The sequence below is a fragment of the Callithrix jacchus genome, chromosome 4 (genome assembly GCF_049354715.1).
Source record: "Callithrix jacchus isolate 240 chromosome 4, calJac240_pri, whole genome shotgun sequence".
Lineage (NCBI taxonomy): Eukaryota > Metazoa > Chordata > Mammalia > Primates > Cebidae > Callithrix > Callithrix jacchus.
Window position 1 is genome coordinate 8,317,378 of NC_133505.1, and position 20,540 is coordinate 8,337,917.

Sequence of the window (20,540 nt, forward strand, 5' to 3'; positions counted from 1 at the left end):
TATAACCAATACCCTGGGAATACCTATATAATCCTGAAGTATAAACCTGAGGTTCCTTCTCAAACTCCTCACAGTGAACGCATTGCAGGAAGTTGTGTTGTTGATGAAGTTTGCTCTTCACGCTTCCTCGCTGTTGGCTTGACCATCATCTTGGCCCCAAAGTCCAGTGCAATTGAGAGCTTCATTGTGTCCTCGCCTGAGAGCTAGGACGTGAAACCGTTTCAGTATTCTGGCAAAGCCTAGTACCATAGAGTAAAGCAAATCAAATGTCCTCTAGAGACATGATCACAAAATAGCAGACTCTCGAATCAACAGAGTAATGTAATAGGCAAATCCTGTGCATTTCAATGCCTCACATTTCTTACTGTTTTTATTCTTTGTAGTTTCATTAGATATGGAAAAACAATTTAAGTATTAGTATTTATCACTGTTTATAAAAACACAGAACAAACAAATCTAAACTAATACTCTCCAAAAAAGGGACAGATGAGGCCCTTGTCAATTTTTAATTGGCAATGCAAAGAGTGTCACACTAACAGAACTTAATTAAATCATTAAATATTTAAAATGATTTTCTAACACTAGTTTATTGAATGAATTCCCTTTTATATAATCAAAACTCTATTATGAACTCTACACGTAAAGCAAAATCAAATGTTAAACCAAACAATTTGATGTATCCATCTCAATCAAAAATCCCAGTTCGTTTGTTCCGCAGAAATCTAAATCACCTCAGAACACCGGGTCACAATGTATATTTTCCTCACATCAAAAAACATGTAAGATATCATTACAAATACATCGTCCACAAAGTGGTTCTACCTTATAAAATACAACTCATTCATTTTACATGTTTCTTTTCATTTCAGTATTAATGTAAAATAGCATTGCCCAATTTGGGCAAATTTCTGGTAGAAGATACAACAGATATTTACTAAGTTCATTTTTTGTATCACTCACAATCAACTATATGCAAAAATATATGTTTTCAACCTCCTTCAAACAAACATTTCTTACAGTAAGGAAGAGCTACTTTCCTGTACAGTAAAGGCAGAATTAGACACAGAATTACTTCCTTCAGTAAAAGATACGATGTATCAGCCTGTTGTTATACAGACTTGAATTTATATTTTGGGTAACACATCTCCTCGTCAATAACACTACTTATATTAACCTAATTGTCTGGAGCTAACAAACAAGAGTACCAATAAATAAAGACATGCAAAAAAACCCAAGTATTCTCCTGGGCTGTTTTGCCCTGTCCCAATCAAAAGGGAAGAGTGAGCATTCATTCATCTGTTTGCAGCTAAAAGTCACATTAGGCAGTTTAACAGGAAGCAGGAATCATAGCTCTTGATGAACCTGTAATTTTGATAAGCGTGGAGATCTTTCTTAAAAATGCTTCAGACTCCTTAGTCTGGAAACAGACACCCAAGCACTCGCAAGGCGCATTATCTCACCTCTCTGACCTGTCGAGTGTTCCTGTCTCACCATATCGTTTGTTGCCCAAATAACAAACTCTACTAATATTTTTTCTTCCCCTCCCTTACAATCATCCAAATCTGGCAGTTCTACCAAATCATCTTTTGGATCTATTCACATCATGAGCCACGATGCTTGGACTTTGCAAGAGTCCCCGCCCCACTTTGCCTCGCTTCTCCCGTGACCCCGACCGACCCATCTCCTCTCCCTTGGTTTGCCTTTCTTCAGGTTACATTACACTTTCAGACTACTTCAGAGCTTGTTTTAAACCTGCCTTTTCTCAATCTTCTCAATACTCAATACTCTTTTGAGCTCTCATAAAGGAAAAGCCACGAAGATCTCTGAAAGGAGGAAGATTGTCCAAGGGGACAAAATCCTGCTCCAGTGAAACACTCTCATAAACATACACTTAAAGCAACTGCTTCATCTTTAAGATGAATAATTGACATGCGAGAGAAACTATACACAGTTTTCTTCTTTATTTTAGCCGGGGCAGTGATACCTAAGGGGTAACAGGGGCAATGAACACCTAAGGCAATGATAGTTGAGACGTTCCGTTTTTAACACAAAACACACATAGTCTGTAACTACGTTAGTCAGTGCTTTTCTATCAGATATACTAGAGGGAAAAAAAATCTTGCTGTCATATTCCTCCTAGACATTTTCCTCACTTCCAGCCTCCTTCAAAGTTTACCATTCTTTAAGGAAGTAATTCAAAGTCATCAACATGTCACATCAGTCCCGTCTCAATCTAACCCTAAATTATTTCCTACACTCCAACCACATAACCCAAGCTCCAGGCAAAATGGGCTATAAGGAACGTTCAGCTTTCAGCTGCTCTCTGGACAAAGCTTACACACTTATGTCTCCGTGTTTTTGACATGCCTTTCTTCTACTTCTAAAAATGCTCAGTTATGCAGGCATTTCTCAGACTTCACTTCCAGAAAATAGGGACATATGTTTAAAGCCTTGCAATTATATTTTACAACCAAACAGATCTGCCAAATAAAATAGCATTTTCAGATAGAAAAAGGGCTTAAAAGAGGTCATAAAATAATGAAAAATTCAAGTGCACTATTTCAAAATTGTAAGGGGATTTTTAATCCTCCAGTTTTATAACTGAAAATATTGTACATTATTTTAAATAAACATTATTGTCTCTTGCCTTTTAGACAACTACATTGAATTTTAAAAAGAAACATCAGGCCAAGCACAGTGGTTCACACCTGCTATCCCAGCGCTTTGGGAGGCAGAAGTGGGAGGATCACTTGAGGCCAGGAGATCAAACTCAGCCTGGAAAACATAATGAGAACGCCATCTCTACAAAAGTACATTTAAAAAGTAGCTGAGTGTCATGGTGCGTGTCTCCTCTGTTGTCATGCTCCTCTGGAGGCTAAGATGGGAGGATCATTTGAGGATCCTTTCAGGCCAAGAATTTGAGGTTACAGTGAGCTATGAGCACACTACTGCACTCCAGCTAGGGCAACAGAGTGAGACACTGCCTCTGAAAAAGATAAACAACAAACGACAACATTTGTGTCTACTCCAAATAACATCTTAGGTGTTGTTACATACGTGTTTTCTTTTTTGAACTCATTCTCTTTCTGTACCTAGGAAGAAATCTATACTGCAATAAGGAGAAAATAATAGATGATATTCTGTCATTGTATAAGTTTATTGTCTGAGAACAACCCCTCAACGAGTAACCATTATAAGTTTATTGTTCAAGAATGTTATTTTCATAAAATATATTTTCTAAATACATATAGATAGCAGATTTTTTTAAAAAGTAACTATCTGTATTCTCTTCTCTGATCTTTTAATCTACTAATTTGGAACAACCTATTAAAAGACTTTCCAGAAATATATTTGTCAATAAAAACATATTTTTAAAAATTCTTTTCTTTTTTTTAAGACAGTCTCACTCCATTACCCAGGCTGGAGTGCAGTGGCTCCATCTCAGCTCACTGCAACCTCTACCTCCTGGGTTCAAGCAATCCTCCTGTCTCAGCCTCCTGAGTAGTATTACAGGTGTGTGCCACCATGCCCAGCCAATTTTTATATTTTTAGTAGAGACAGGGTTTCACCTTGTTGGCAAAGCTGGTTTCAAACACCTGACATCAAGTGATCTGCCTGCCTCAGCCTCCCAAATTGCTGGAATTATAGGCGTGAGCCATCATGCCAGGCCAAAATTTCTTGATATTATCACATAGGAAGATGAGGCTTTAGTTGTCCTAGTCATAGGTGGCATTCTGTATATTTTAGTGACTGGCTAGCTATCAATACAGACTGTCTTTCCAGGAAAAAAACTTTTATACTAATATTGGGGGCGGGAGGAATGTTTGAATGGCTTACTGGAGAATAATGCTTTAAAAATTAAATACCTAAAATGAAGCATACTAAAAATGGTACACATTATTTCTCATATGCATTAGTCCACATTCCATAAAACAAAATTAGGAAGCTGAATCAGTGACAAAATTATTTTTATAATTCAATTCTCTTAATACCTAATTTCAGGGAAACCTGTGAAACTTTGCTTTCTGTTTCTCATACTCTATGTGTATATCATTCTATTTCATGTTGAACTAAAGAGAATATCTGACTAGTTTATATCTGGCTTCTAGTCCATGCTACCTACTCAACTATAACCAAGATATTTAAACCTCTCTGTGTCCCAGTATCTTCAAATATAAAGTTAAGATTTTTAATCTATCTTATCATATTTGTATCTGTCTCAGTATATTACATTTAATGACGCATGTATATTTTTCTCACATTAAATAGTAAACTCATGAGACTTAAGCCTGTCTCTGAATTATCTCTGTCTTTCCCATAGGACATAGGATGGCTTTAACACTGCTAATATATTACCAATAGTAGGGAATCGAACATTTTATTTTAGAATTATAATTCCCCAAAATATAAATAAGAAAAGAGTTGTAAGATCCCCAAAAAATGTGAAACACTAAGTTAAATAAACGTAATTGAATTTCTTTACTGCAGAACTTGTCAGAAGCTTAACATGTGTATATGCCCTGTGACCGGCTCACGGAAACCACAGTCGGTGGTAGAATCTCCCTTAACCAAGTGAGCAGCACCAGGAGTTTCTTTCTTTATTGAAAAAGTGTATCAAAGGCAATATTCATAACCAGTCGATGTCAATAAAAAAATCTTCACTTTGACTTTCTAGGTGGTCATGTTCTCTACTTTGAGTCTGTACTAGGAGTGGAGTTTCCAGCACAGCCCTCTTTTTTGTGTGTGTGTACAAAAGTCACACTTACTATACATCATCTATGATTTTTAGATTTGGGTTCTTTTAATTAAAATAATATTAAAACAGTGAAAACGAAATCTGAGTACGGACTCTTATGATGTGATTTTTAAAAATTGTTTATAGTTGACAGGTCATTCCTAATATGATTGTAATGTTTTTTGACTCAAGGGTCTTGCTAAATAGTTCAATTTTAGTTTTTATTTATGTAGTTCGCTTCCCATACTCATATGTCATTGATTTACACAATATTTCACCACCGTATATAATTACAATGACAGGCACCATGGCCATAATCTATGACGAAGACAAACCAAATTGTCTCCTTAGCATCAGCTCTTCTTAGAGCATCAAGCTCATTCTGTGGCTATGATGGGTGAGCTAGAGAATGGCCCCACTGGTGACTACTCAGTGAGCAGTGGGCATCGGCACACACTTGCAGGAGGGGAACGAAGAGCATCTCTACAGCTGGAGAGCTAACTGGGGAATCACTTGCAAGAATGTTCACTGTGTGCTACTCTTCTACAGCATGCACTGTGAAGGAGCTTGATCTGAGAGGTCCAAAAGCCTCTTTCAAATCTAAAATCTTCTGTAATCATTAAGAATATCGACTATGAAGGTTTTTCTCATTGTATGTCCTATTTTCCCACAAAGACTACATAGCCTATTAGGGTAGAAAATATGGTTTCTTATTTCTGTCTTATGAGGTAAATACTGTAATACTGTATCAAGAAGAAGCGTTCACAGTATACATGTCAGCATTTAAGTTTGAATAAATTTATTGGTACATTACAGTATGAGTGATGCCAAAAGTATCTTCAATACAAGATAATCCTGGTCATAGCCTGTTATTCTTTCACTGTCTAGTTCAGTCATTCAAAGGCTGACCTCAGTTATCCCAAATTCATGTTGTCTTTTGCCAATTAAGATAGTAGTATAGTATGGGAAAGTTCAAGGCACTGTTTAATTGTTTACAAAAGCAGTTAGATAGCAATGAATGACTTACTGATAACGCATCCATTTCGGGTTCATAACAAATTTGCAACTCCTGAGGCATTTACAGAGCTATGGCAGAAAGTATGCTAACTAACTGGCGTCTAACTAATGATCACTTAGTTAGACCACTCCAGCCAAGATTTTTAGATCTTCTGCTTCTAATGGTGATAGTAAGCAGTGAGGAGTTGTCCAAGACATAACAGCTTGCAAAGCCCTCGTTTCTAAATCCACATGAGAGTATACTGCGATAAGTAGTCTACAGCGGCCATGATAAAGGATGAGAAATAAACTACTTTACTGCTCCAATGCTCTTCTTCCCTGCCGATTCGCACATACACACACCTTGCTCTTCCTTCTCCTGATGGTCAAGTTTGGACAAGTAGAAGATCTATTTCGAAATCAAAGCTGTCTACTGAAGATAGCATTTATCTGATTATTATTATAAGTAAATTCATTTTTCCACCAAACACATCAAGAATGTCAAGAATCTTCCTGCAACAAATACCCAGTTAGAGCTTGTTCCAGACAGTTTAGATGCACCACTTAGGACTTTCACTTTGCTTCACACACAAAAAAAAAATCTCATATTTTGAGAAATTATTTGTGAAATGAACCAAGGGTCTCTGTAAAGAGTAGCACATGAAGCATTTCTCCCTATTTGAAAACAAATAGTAACTCTTGAGCTCTTAGCAAAAATGTCACTTCCAGTGGTTTTTTTTCTCCCTCAAAGAATATTCATTTTAGTTCTAAAACTGCAAAACACATAAATTACTAAAATAAACAAATGTTTCAAAGATATTTTGCTTTATAGCACCTCAAGATAAAAGTTGGGTATTCTATTGCTAATACTCGAAGCTAAGTTCATTTTTCAGGTGAACTGCAACAGAGAATTTTATTCTCCATTCGTGAGTCACTTGAACCATTGTCAGTAGGTTCCCAAATGCCACCTAAGTAATGTTAATCATAGGAGTCCCGGGGAGGCTGAGGAGAGCTCTAAACTCAAGTGTGTTTATCAGGCTAATTCACCCATCACTGATCAGTTGTATAAGCAAACAAGGGGGAGTGGCATGGTTGAGCTGAACATTCTCAACTCTCAAACAACAAACAAACAAACCTTCAAACATTGTCACTGTTACTGTCACACCATAAACACCACAAATGCTACATCGCAGCTGCCTAAATCAATTTGGGAATCACAGGAATGTCCATAAAAAGTTACAAATGATATGCAGGCAACAAGATAACTAGAAAAAAAGGTAACTTCCACAAGTATTGAAGTTGTGTTGGAAAGAGAACCTCTCCCTAGCCACTGGCTTTTCAAACCTTCACCAGTCAGAAACCCAGGTACACTGCCTTCCAGACTCTCTGTTCCATAAATCCCTACAGTTTCAGAGTTGAGCTGGCACCAGCTGGAATCTGGTAACTTCCAGGCAGCTCATGGCAAACATCAGTTACTCCTGAGTTCAAAACTAAAACAAACTTAAATGCCCACCCTCCTACTATGAGCCAGCCATAGATATCTGTTTTTATGTCTTCAGTTATTCTGATCTCATTAGAAATGCCAGAAAAAGAAATAAGATATGAAAAGAAGAATACTTAAGGGGTGTTTCTACATTGCTCATTATCTTGGGTTTCAGACAACCTGTAATCTTTAGAAATTGCTAAATACTAAAGAGGTACTTACGAATACCCATCAAAATACTAAAGGAAGCCAGGGCCAAGCTTTGCGTTTCAGTTACTCACCATAGTTTGGAACAGAATTAATAAACTTCACAAATTAACTGATAAGAAGCATGAGCCAGATTTATCTTCTGCATCCCAAAGGTTTGCCAACAAATTCATTCCTCCTCTTTTCCTTATTAATATACACGAACATAGTTATACGGCAGAACTTATCTTTCTCTTGGCAACACACACACGAAAGTACATAGCCAAGAAATAGTGTGATTTAAAAGTAATCTTTCAGGAAAATTTTACTTAAGAAAGATTAGATGATAAAAAAATTATTTAAAATCAACATAAAATTCCAGATAAAAACTGAAAGTAGGCCAGGCGCAGTGGCTCATGCCTGTGATCCCAGGCTGTAATTTGGGCAGCAGAGGCAGGCAGATCACTTGAGGTTGGGAGTCTGAGATCCGTCTGGCCAACATGGTGAAACCCCACCTCTACTAAACACAAAAATTAGCTGGGCCTGGTGGTGTGTGCCTGTAATCCCAGCTACTCGGGGGGCTGAGGCAGAAGAGTCACTTGAACCTGGGAAGCAGAGGTTGCAGTGAGCTGAGATCACGCCATTGCACTCCAGCCTGGGTGACAGAGTGAGACCCTGTCTCAAAAAATAATAATAATCAGGATGTTAACCCTAACCTTTGCTGTTGTGTGAGTAGCAATGTAAATGTGACAATGGGTATTCAATATCTCCTGCAGATAATAAAAAAAAGAGAAAATAGCTGTTTTTAGTTTGAAAGCAAACTTCATGCTTCTCACAAGTAATACAAGCTGGATTATTTTTTTTTCTGGGTCATAGCCAATAGCTTTGAAATTGCCCATTGTGTTTAAGGAATTTGTGCACAGAGTGCACAAATGCAAATGGCAGTGACGGGAAATGGCCCCAATGCAAACGGGAATAAGCGTGGCCAGTGTCGCGGTGTCTGTCACCACGTAGAAACTGCATAGAGCAAGTCCTCCAGGTTAGTTATTGTTTTCCTTTATATGTTGTAGATGTTCCTTGAGCAACTAATAAAAAATATTATTTGAGAATATACCTCAATTAATTTGGTAAGATTTCTAATTAAGTTTGTGAAGACAATGAAGACCATATGTTTGCATTCTTTCCCAGTGAAGTCTATTTTTACTGCAGTAAGCCGAACCCCTTGTGGGGAATGCCTTTGGGAGTGAATAAAATCTTGAGACATTGCATACGTTGCAACTCACAATGGCCAAAACAGAGTCTTAGGGGTCTGCAGAACTGCATCTTGGACCATGCACAAGGTGCATGTACACCGAGTGGGCACTTCTGCCGTTGGCCATACGTGGACCTCCCTGGATCAGAGTACAGGAGGAAGGCAGCGAGGCAGGACAGGAGGAGCCTGACCTGCTAGTTTTGCTAGAGACACAGGCCGTCGCTCCCAAGAAGAAGGAGGTGGACTTTCTGTGCTGCGTGTTAACACGCATATATTTATACTTCACATCTATAAGGACACAGTTCCGATAAAAGAACAGGAATTGAGTGAGCATTTTGTAAATTAACAAGACCTACATATCATTATGCGAAAGTATTATTTTCTCCCTGAGCATTCTAGGTGCCATGCAGTGGAGACACATCTACTCAACAATTAAGTCAGTGGGGAAAAAACTGGGTAGAGTCAAAGTCACTCTCGAACATTCCTTAAGTTGCCTGTGAGGAACAATATCCCTGGTTTTGTACAAACTTCACTGTCTCTAAATAAGCTTCACACAGTCAGCTTTTCTTCCAGCACTGAAACAAATTACTGTTTCTTCAATAGAGAAACCAGATGAAATACCAGGTCTGCATTTAACAGCTATATTGGAAACAAGAAAAGAAAAAAAAAGTGTCTGTTTTTTGTACTTTTATTAAGCCCATGTAGTTGAGCGATTTAAAGCCATATAACTCCACAGGAGGTGAAATGAAATCAGTTTTTTTCTGTACTTTTAAAATTGATGCTCAGATAAAGTCCCATTCTAATTATTGAAAGAAACTTTCAAGAACAACTTGAACAATGGTATTATCTAATTTCTCGAGCAAATATGTTCACCCTTTTTGTCCATGTCATTAGAAGTAATAAAATGACATTAATCGAACTTTATGAATTGAAATGTTAAATGTGAAAAAAGAACAACAAAACAAATTCAAATATTTTCCTCCTCTTTTCTCACATATGTACATCGATCCAAATTAACCTCAAACTCACTTCATTCCAATTCCTTCATTGATTCCTATTTAGTTTTGGAAACAGAAGCCAAGTTCAAGGTTATCTGCTCTGTCCCTCCAGGTCCACGCTCCCCATTTCCGTTTTTGTTGTTGTTGTTTTGTTTTCCTCCACAGGGTGAGCTCCATGAACCACATCAACAGGCTCTCTTCCTTCTGCCTTTCTGCTGGGTTTAGCAAGTGGGAAATCCTCACAGGAGGTGGATGGCGGGAAGGAGACAGAAGACAGCAAATTTATTCCCCTGGTTCCTTCCTGTTAAGTTTGTCCAGGACACAGCTCACTGTTCCTTCAGGGTGTCGTCCTCTGCGAGACTATCTGTTCAGGCTCAGATATGTCTCCTCCTCTCATCCCTTTGGAGCTGAGGTGTTAGCAGCTTATCTAATACTATGCAATTCCCACACCTTTATTAATAAACACTCCTTGCACTATTCTAATTTCAGTGCACCATATGCTTTCTGTTTGAGATCTAAGTTATACAATTTCATTTTACAGATGGAAAAACGATCTGATAAAATTTAGGTGGCGTGCCCAAGGGAACAGAGCTACTAAGCCAGTCAGTGAACGACAGAGAGGGACTAAAACAGAACATGCCACTGTCAGTAACAGAAACTTCGCTGAAACTAATTAAACAAAGAAACAAAAAGATGGAGATGTTTATTGGCTCACATGGCTGGGAAATTCAAGAGAACCAACTTTGAGCACTGGTAGATGTGGTAGACGTAGGAGATTCACTTTTGTCAACAGGAAAGTGTCCCCTTTCTTCATCCCTCTCTTCCTTACATTGGATTCATTTCAGGCAGGCTGTCCCCACAGGATCAAAAACATACATACCAGAAACTATAAGGTTACTTCTTTTGGAGGTTCCAGATGATTATCACTGAGCTAGCATCCGTCCTTTGCCCATCCATGCACTAATCACAGAGAATTCTAATTGGTCAGGTTAAGATTACTGTCCATCTACAGAGCTGGATGATAGAATGAGCCACACTCGAAAAGCACAGACTCAGATGGAGAACCAACGACTCTTGACATAAACAACAACGTTCCTCACAAGAGGGATAAAAGGAATGCTGCAAAGGCAGAAACAACACGTCTCTGGTATTTAGAAACAAAAAAGGAGTCAATTCTTATTCTAAACCCCATTCGATTTGTGTTTCACTAACGACATATACATAAACACTGACCTAACTTGAACGTTGTTTCATGGAAGCAAAAGAAAATTATTAAACTGTAAATATGGTATCTGGATGGAAGTTATAAGGCACAGAGTACTTTAACATACATTATCTCATTTAATTTGGTTTTTCTGAACTAGGGATTCTGCAGTCCTTGCTTATAGCATTTGTTGAGGTCAGACAAATGTATGTGAACTTCAAGGATCTCAAGATTATTTCTAATGTTTCAACTGTGTTCACATATTGTTGAGAAACTACATTATAAACATATGAGAAAAACTCATGCTTGTCAGTTTTATTGTACTATGAATCTCTGTGGAAATTCAGCCAGAAACCCATCAAGACATATTTCTGAGCCAAAGGCCAAAGTTCCTCAACTGGCCATGACTTCTTTTTCTGCAACTGCACTTACCCAGGACCCAGGGGTCACTGTAATACTAAAAATACAGCTTCCCCACTCTCTTTACAAACAACTTGACTGAGATTTTTACCATAATGTTGCAGAAAACCATAGTTATATGTGAGTATAAAAATCCCAAACCAATGATCAAAAGGTCAAGGCTAGAAAACTCTTGTTACGGGTTTGAAGCAAACTGTGGTTTGCACTGGTGGAATTTAGTGGTCAAAAAACAAATGAAGAAGACCCAATGATGAAGCATTTTATGAGGCAGGGAATAGTAACAAACTTTGTCTGGAACTTACAAACGTGAATCCTGAAGAAACCAATCCTTCAAAACAGATCTTGAGTGGCTAATTGGACCTAATTTCAAAACAGTGCCAAACAGCCATTTGCTGACCAGAAGTCACACATGCACTCTGTGATTCTGGATAACTCCCACACTCACTTAACTTTGGGACTTCCATTGCTTTCTATTCCCGTCTATACCACCTGAATCAACCATTAGAGCGCAACCTGCACCACCCAGTCAGAATTCAACGAGTGGCAAGCAATGACCATTAAAGAAGTGGACCCATGTGGGAACTTGACAGGACCTTCCTCTATAAAACACAAACCCTCTTTGTTCTCTTGAAACACACCTTTGTTTTGTACCCAAGCCTACATCTCCCCAGTTTGCAAACCTCACTGGAATGGTAGAATAAAATTGCTTTCATTTTTCCTTTTTCTTTCTTTTTTTTTTTTGTTTGAGACGAGGTCTCGCTCTGTCACCCAGGCTGGAGTGCAGTGGCATGATCTCAGCTCACTGCAACCTCTGCCTCCCAGGTTAGTGATTCTCCTGCCTCAGCCTCCCAAGTAGCTGGGACTACAGGCATGTGCCACCACACCTGGATAATTTTTTTGTATTTTTAGTAGAGATGCAGTTTCACAGTGTTAGCCAGGATGGTCTCCCGCTCCTGAGCTGAAGCTATCTGCCTGCCTCAGCCTCCCAAAATGCAGGGATTAGAGTCATGAGCCACCACACCCAGCTTGCTTGCTTTCTTTTCTTTTTCTTTCTTTTTTTTTTAGAAAATCCTTTTCAGTAGATTTGTTGGCACTAATTAGAACTTGATTCATGAATTTTGGAGAAAAGACAAATCTGCTAACTTGAATGACTGGGCAGAATTTTTTTTTTTTTTTTTTTTTTTTTGCTCTTTCTTGATGAAAAAGAAAAGGTTTTTAAAAACACCAGTGGCCATACATGATTTATATAAGTGTGTTTGTGTGTGTGTGGAGAGCGAGAGATCTCAGAGGTGTATATATCACAATTTCAGAGATAAATCCTTGAGTCAGGATTCTGAGGGTTCATCTAACTCTACATAATGTAATTTTTTTAGACGTGCCTTTCTAAAAAAACTACAGCAAACATTGACCAAATTAATCAGCAGAGTGAAGGACAGTAATCCCCAGGATGGAGTTTATTTGGTGCTACTAGTTAAGAAAACGGAAATTGATGCTACTGTCAAAACTCAGAAGTATTTTTATAACACTTGACGAACTCGTGACAGCTAGGATATAGGAATAACAAAGAGAGGAGCCAGTGAAAGGTGGCTCCATAATCCTGAGCTTCTATCTGTGTATTCATTTAACAATGCTTACCTTTTCTTTCCTACCAATTCCAACATAGGCCAAAGGACAGCAGCCCAAGTCAGTCTGCCTCTTTACAACCCCAGTTACTAAGCAGCATAAGCAGGAACCATTTCAAGGGATGAAATTTTCCTTTGTAAAGAGTCAAAAGGCACACTTTAGTCTATAAGCTACATCTGGGGGAATTATCTGAAAGTAAACTCAAAGAAAGCTTATCAAAATCCTTGATGCATTTTTGAAGTTTAAGTTGAAATGCAAGGCAGTTCTGTCTCTCTACAACCTCAATACTGAGCAGCGTAAGAAAGAACTATCTCGGGGGATGAATTTTCTTTTGTAAAGAGTCAAGAGGCACACTTTAGTCTATAAACCACATCTGGTGGAATTATCTGAAAGTAAACTCAGAGAAAGCTTTTCAAAATCCTCGATGCAGGTTTAAGTTGAAACGATAGGCTGTTCTGGTAACCAAAAGTCACTCACAGATGAGTCAGGTCCGGGATCAATTTAGACGAGTATCTGAGTATATCATATCTGGTCAACTTGTAGTCTCCCCATTTTCTAAACAAATGACTGTGCAGTATCATTTAAAACCCACAATTTAAACAGTTTCATCTCAGTCTATTATATAAACTTTGACATGCTTACACTATGTTGGGAAAAGGTTGCAAGCAAGTAAATGTATTAGATATTGAGAAGCAAAATAAGAGACATTGTTGTGGAAAGAACCATATTGCCCTGCCTGACCTCTGACATGACGTTCCACAGGTAACAGCCAAGTTAAGAAGCAGACTGGATATCAAGACTCAGCCCCTGGGCATCTCCTTTTGAATTTTAAATCCTGAACCTGGATACCACAATTTTACAGTTCACCATCACCATTGTGGGAAAGATGCACAGAGAAAAAAAGAAGAGTAAACCAGTCAATTCGTTTTTATACAATCCTTCCAGCAAAATATGGTTAATATTTACTTTGCAGCAAATAAGAGAATATATGCATGCATGGTGCAGACATCGAGTAAGTATTGACATTACATACTAAATAAGTCAGTGCATCAAATCACACATCCAATTATGTCTTCTAATATTATGAAGCATATTCAATGTGTTGAAAAATTCAATCCTACCCCCAAACATTGTATAATTTACAAATATGATCATACTGTACCTTAGAAAGTGACAGACAGCCTTATAATGGGACCTCAACAAATATTGTACCAAATAATGGGGGAAGAAAAACAAACTATCAATTCAAAAACAATTTTCTTTTCAATAACAGAATTTGCAAGGTTAATCTATGTTATCTTTGTGTTTCTCATTTTATATGCTCCTCTAAAATGCTTTTTCAATCAATTGTAAATAATTTGCATTCCAAAGCATGGAGTGGAAGAAAGTTTGCCACTCTTGTAACCTAAGTGCTTAAGATTATCACAGGTGCAGGCAATTAATAAGCAGATAGCCCTACCCCCAGAGTCCTTAGGGACCCGTCAAAAAGCAGTAAAGAGACATTCGATATCTCAGCTCAGTTACAAATAGAATTAAGCAGAGAAAACTTATGCACCCTGTTCTCATTTTCCCCATTTTCTTTTGAAATTGAGAACACACATAGGATTCACTTTGAAGTTAGGGCTGCCTGAATATGATATTATTGATTTCCATAACATGTTTTTGCTCTGCAATGCGGATGTGCATTTTTCAAACATATTAAGAAAGGCTTTGATCTGATTTGTTCCACCAGAACACTGGAGAGAGGCTGAAACCACTTCTATATAAGGGTTTGCTGTGCTGAGGGGAAGATTGCTCTAGCTTGAAAGAGGTTGGAAATATCCCATCTGAAAGCTCTTTTCAGTCTTGCCTCAGCCTAAACATTTTACTCAGAGGGGTCAAAGGTCACCAACTGTCAAAACAAAACCAAAATTACACAGCGCTCCTACAAGAAAGCTAAGCAGAGTGGAGGCTCGGAGTTCACAAACTGGACTCTTTAATACAGCGTGTAACAAACAGTAAAACTGCCCTTTCAAAGTCACAGGTATGCTATCCTAAATCCTGCTGATTTTTACAAGTTACCCAGTCAGTTTAGAAGACTAGCCTTTTTGGTATCAATGTAGAGACTGAATTCTAGAAGAGGGGATGGGGGCCAGTCCAAACTTAGGACCGTCAAAGCCACCAGCCTGCAAACCCCAAAGCACCAGATGGCGTTTTCGGGTTTCATAAACCCAAAAATAAATCTTCCTTCAAAGTTTCCAATTTCATAAAGAGGTTATTTTCCTTGTGGGACAGGGGACTGGGAGAAATTTTTGCCATTGGGTATCTAACAGAAAAACCCTAATAGCGTTTTAGACTTTCTTGTTCCTCAAGCTGGAGACAAGCAGACAGTCCCCAGCAAGCTCAAAGCACAACCCATCATCTGCCAGTCAACTCACTGTGGAGACGAGACCCGGGCTTCTGTTGCGCAAGCTGGTTCCATCATGGCGTAACGAAGTCCTAGGGTCTTAAACATTCCGGGACTCAGTTTATCTGTTCGTTCTTTAGCGAATTATTCTTTGTAGATCATTCTTATTTCTTAATACAACATAAAACATTCAGCTTTTAAATTATATTCAGTGTTGCTCAGAAAAAAGAAATGGAGAAATGACTTATCTGAGGTTTACGTAAATGGAGGTGACTTCAACATTTTGTGAGCGAACTTTATCCCAGATATCTTAATATAATGACAAGTCTGAACTCCCGTCTCTCCCTACCCACCTAGTGAAAGAGAGACTGGACAGAAATGGAAGGGAAACAAATTGGAGGGGAGAATGAAGAGCACCTAGTAGTCACAATGTGGGTAACCAACACATTTCATTTATGCAGATCTGTGTGTGCACATGTAACACGCTGTACATTTGTGTACCAGCTCAGTTACAGTGGAATTTCGTTTGAGCCAACTAGAAGAGTCTGCAAAAATGAGGGGCTTTGATTTGTTATGACAATTAGTGGGTGCGAACAGGGGAGCGACCCTAGGCAGATACATCTCTCCTATATATTGCCTGGCAAAAGAAATACCGAATCGTAGCACCATTTCATGCTCTTATATCTATCTCCTTCTCTGTAAGATTCTTCATTTCACATTAGAATAACTTCACCCTCCTTACAGATTCATTCCTGTCTGGCCTAACCAAATGAATATATCATCTCCCTGTGTGTCACAAGGTTCTCGGAAGGACCGAATGAAAGAGAACATGAATATGAAAGTGCCTTGCAAACGATGAAGCTTTATAATAATTCTGGTGATGAATATTAGTTAAAGAGCAAAACAGACACACGATAGAGTGAGTGGAAAATACGACATACAAAAAATATTGAAATGCTTAAGATCGCTTACCTTAAAAAATTATTAAAAAATTTAATCATAGCAATAACATTTAAAAAACAACCATTAAGTATGTAAAGAATTGTTAGAGTAAGTAGGTTCTCAGACTGTGGAAAGCAAGGGGAAAAAGATATGGGGTAAGTACAAGCTTCAAGGTACATATAATAAGAAATTCCACCAGTCTGGTTTGCCGAGCACAGGGGTGGATGAGTCGTTAAAGGGGACTGTGGTCTGATCTTCCCAGGAATTCCAGAAGGGGCAGAATGGCCGCTGTCTGATGTGGTTCATACTGCGTGACCAAGCAAAAGGAATGAGAGCGATTAGCTCACCCCAGTTGTATTTGCCAGCTTCAAATGGTCAAAGGGTTATTAAAAAAAAAAAAAAGCCTTTGTGAAGTCCTTATCACTTTATTAAAAATATTATAAACAGACATCAAAAAATAATACAGTTCCTACTATTGGGAAATTATTTTAAAATTCCATCTACTTTGCTGACAAACAATGGAATTATTTTAAAAATAAAATATGCACTACACCATAAATAGGAATCTTAACAGCAGCCATTTCAGATGAAACTTCTGTTTATGAGAGTCTCCAAAGGGCTCAAAACTGCATTACAGAGATGACTGCAGTAACACAACAGCAAGCTTGTCTGTTTTCATTCGCAGCTCCACAAAGCCTTTAGAACCTGACGTGTCCAGGAAAAAAATGGTTCAGGCAAATCAAAAAGTCTTATCCTTTCAGTGACGGGTCATCATAAACACTGTCACGGTCCTGGAAGACAAGAGTTAAGGGCATCTCTGTTAGGAGATCACTCAGCTACACCTCACATAGATGTGTATGTATGTACACATGTATATTTTTATTTACGTATGTATTTTTTCTGAGAATGAAAGGAAAGTTAAAATTCTCTCCTGAGTTTCATGTTTTGTGATGTGTTATCTTCATTTCTTCCTTTTCAGATTTTACTCTAAAGAGAGGAAAATTAGGATGACAACAGAAATTCACAGCAGTGAGTATCAATTTTAGGTCTCTTTGTGGAGTGGAAAGTGGGATTTCTCACTTTCAGTCCCAAGCCCACAGCTTTATTATGGGACGTGTGTGTGAGTGTGTAAGGGACACACACCTACATACCTGCAGCCTCCACTGCTGCTCAAACAGCTTCCAAAGTCCCACACATCATCTACCTGGTTCTGACAGGAGGAGGCATTCAGCTTAGGAAACAAACCCCTCCCTCAGAACTATCTCCCCAGAAACACAAGTGAGAGAGTGGGTGGCTTTTATTCCATGCAAACTGTTTAAATAATAAGGAACTTTAGCATTTACAGGGACCAACCACCCAGTGATACCAAAGACCATTTTTGTGAAGGCTGGCATGTTCATTTGCCCTGAAAGAAATGGCTTCTACAAAGGTATTAAAAAGACCACAAAATAAATAAATAAAACGGTCCTATGAAAAAGAGAGCGAATTCTCAGTCACCCACCAGGAACGACTAAAATACTTAACCCTTTTGCTTAAATCAGTCAATAACTTCCGGATTCTGTCTCTCAAGAAGATGCTTCCAAGAGAAAGAGGGGTTTGACTGTGTGTTTGTTTTAGAGACAGGATCGTGCTCTTTCACCCACGCTGGAGTGGAGTGGTGCAATCATAGCTCCTTTCAGCCTCAAAATGATCCCACTTCTGCCTCCAAAGTAGCTGGGACTACAGGCATGGGTAACCACGCCCAGCTTTCATTTACTTATTTCTGTAAAGATGGGGGGTCTCAGGGTGTTGCACAGGCTGGACTCAAGCTCCTGGCCTCAAGCCATCCTCCTGACTCGGTCTCCCCAGACACTGGTATGACAGGAGTCAGCCACCATACCCGGCCTTTACAGGCTCTTTTCTTCCTACTTAGACACCAACCCCAGTGTAATTACAGTCACGACGTGCGCATGGGAAGAAGAGTGAGAATTTTGATAGGTCTGAAGATTAAACCGCAGTTGAGGGACATGATGAGCTCTTCCCTCCCAAGCACCAAAGAATGTTGGTATCTGCCTGGCAGCCCACAGTGTACCTCCTTCACTCAATAGCAATCACCCCACAGTGAACCATAATGGGGGCCCCAGGGCATCCCCAAAGTGGGCAATAACCAGTATTCACATAATGATTAATGAGACATATAACAAGCAAGGTAATTTCAACAGCATAACAATCCACTGTTCTTTAAATACTCTTCCAAACTGAGTCATATAGTCAGGGATAATAAGCAAGGAACCTCAATAATACAGGTGGGTACACAATCATGAAAAAGTGGTAGCAAATGGATGATATCATCTTGAAGGATATGTATCAGGACTGCTATTTTTTATTTATGTTGATTTTCTAGCCCATCAGGTTAATATCAAATACCAAAAACAAATACCAAAATAGAGGCTCATGGTATTGAAATTATGTTGATAAAGAAAAAGAAAGAACACGAGAGGCAGGAAATGGAATTCCGGAGTCAGCTGTAGGATCGGAATGAGGGATGCCATAGCCTAAAGACAAAGCAAAGTCCTCAAAGTTGCTTGAGGAGCTGAGAACGAGCCGGGAGTGACAAACAAGGTTGCTGTGTATACCACAAACTGCCCCAGAAGCAAAACTAAGTCCATACAAAGTATGATGATGAAAGTCAGAATTTAGACGAATAACGGAAGCGGAGCAGGGTGTACGTAGATACTGAAATTCAGGAGCAGAGGCAGAGCTGAGACCAGCTACACTAATGAGTACCAGGAAAATCAAAGTACAAAAGAGCCGGAGAAGTAAACCATCCATAGGCTCATTCATCTCATGAAAAGAACAAGAGGAGACAAAGGGGAAAGCTAAAATACAAAGGCTGCTGCAGAACCAGAGTAGCCGAGCAGTGAAAGTTGGGGACTGGATGGACCAGAAAACAGAAGAGGCTGCAGTACCCAGAGCAAAGGCTGAGAAACACTCACGTCTGCACACTCCTTCTGAAATGCACCACGTTTTCAACACCTGGAAATGAAAGCAGGCAGGGATTAAATCTCACTGCAGTGCGGAATCAAACAAAGACAATAGAATTTGTCAGTTTATTTTTCTCATTAAACTATAAAAATCACACATATTTATCCAATGATTATTAAAGTCTTCAGATTACAGTATGGATGAGCCATTGAGACCATCTTTGGTGATATATTAGCTACTTGTATATGTAATTTGTTCATAAAATTAACATTTTCGGCCGGGTGCGGTGGCTCATGCCTGAAATCCCAGCACTTGGGGAGGCCAAGGCAGGCGGATCACTTGAGGGGAGTTCATGACCAGCCTGGCCAAGATGGTGAAACCCCATCTCTACTAAAGATACAAAAATTAGCTGGGTGTGGTGGCACATGCCTATAAGCCCAACAACTGGGGAGGCTAAGGCAAGAGAATTGTTTGAACCCCAGAGGCAGAGGTTGCAGTGAGCTGAGATTGTGCTGCTGCCCTCCAGCCTTGGCCACACAGAGAGACTCTGTCTCAAAAATAAATAAATAAAAATAACATTTTCATGGGACAAAATTATACGTTTGCTAATTTACCAATAAAATGTTTGATTATATCAGGACTTAGGATATTCTGATATAGTTATTGCCACTTACAAAATCTCCTTTAGATAAGACTCAAAGTGTTATGTAAGAATATAATGTCTGTGTGTATATATACACACATTATATATACATATACATACATATATATGTATATATAATGTATACATATTTATATATACACACATTATATATATACATACATATATATGTATATATAATGTCTACATATTTATATATACACACATATTTATATATTTATGCATGGCACATATATATCTACACAGAAGTACGTGGGGACCAACCTTTCTGTGCCACATGCACTCTCATGCCTCTTTGCTTGCCGCAGTAAGCTCTTAGTATGTCAAGAGCTGTAATCACAATTCATTCTTTCTTTTGAGGGCCATTAATTTTGTTTTGATCACATTATAAATAACAATGTTGTTCTTAAACACTATGGGCATTCCCAGTTGACTAAGAGTAGAGAAACCCTGGTAGGTGCTAATATTTTATCCTTAATTTAATGACTACTCTTCTAATAAATTGGAAGGGGAATCCTGTTCGGATCTCGTTAAGGATGATAAAATCTCTTTTATCCATTAATCTCTGCCCAAGCTAAATTCTTACTCACTTAAGTCTTAAATTCTGCTTATTTACAAAGACCACTAGCTACATTATTTTTCTACCCTAAAATCTTTTTATTACTGTTTTTCTAATTTTTGGGGTAGAAC

General features: G+C 38.6%; 1 long non-coding RNA gene across 3 annotated transcripts in view; it reads left to right on the plus strand.

Annotated features, from left to right (window-relative positions):
- Positions 1–19,876, plus strand: part of LOC118152741 (uncharacterized) — a 239,166-nt gene extending 219,290 nt beyond the window's left edge. For all 3 annotated transcript variants that reach the window (XR_013534724.1, XR_008480434.2, XR_004741526.3), the window contains 3 exons: positions 13,660–13,909; positions 14,630–16,202; positions 17,205–19,876. This is a non-coding gene — a long non-coding RNA (uncharacterized LOC118152741). The remainder of the gene's footprint in view (positions 1–13,659; positions 13,910–14,629; positions 16,203–17,204) is intronic.
- Positions 19,877–20,540: the final 664 nt, after the last annotated feature.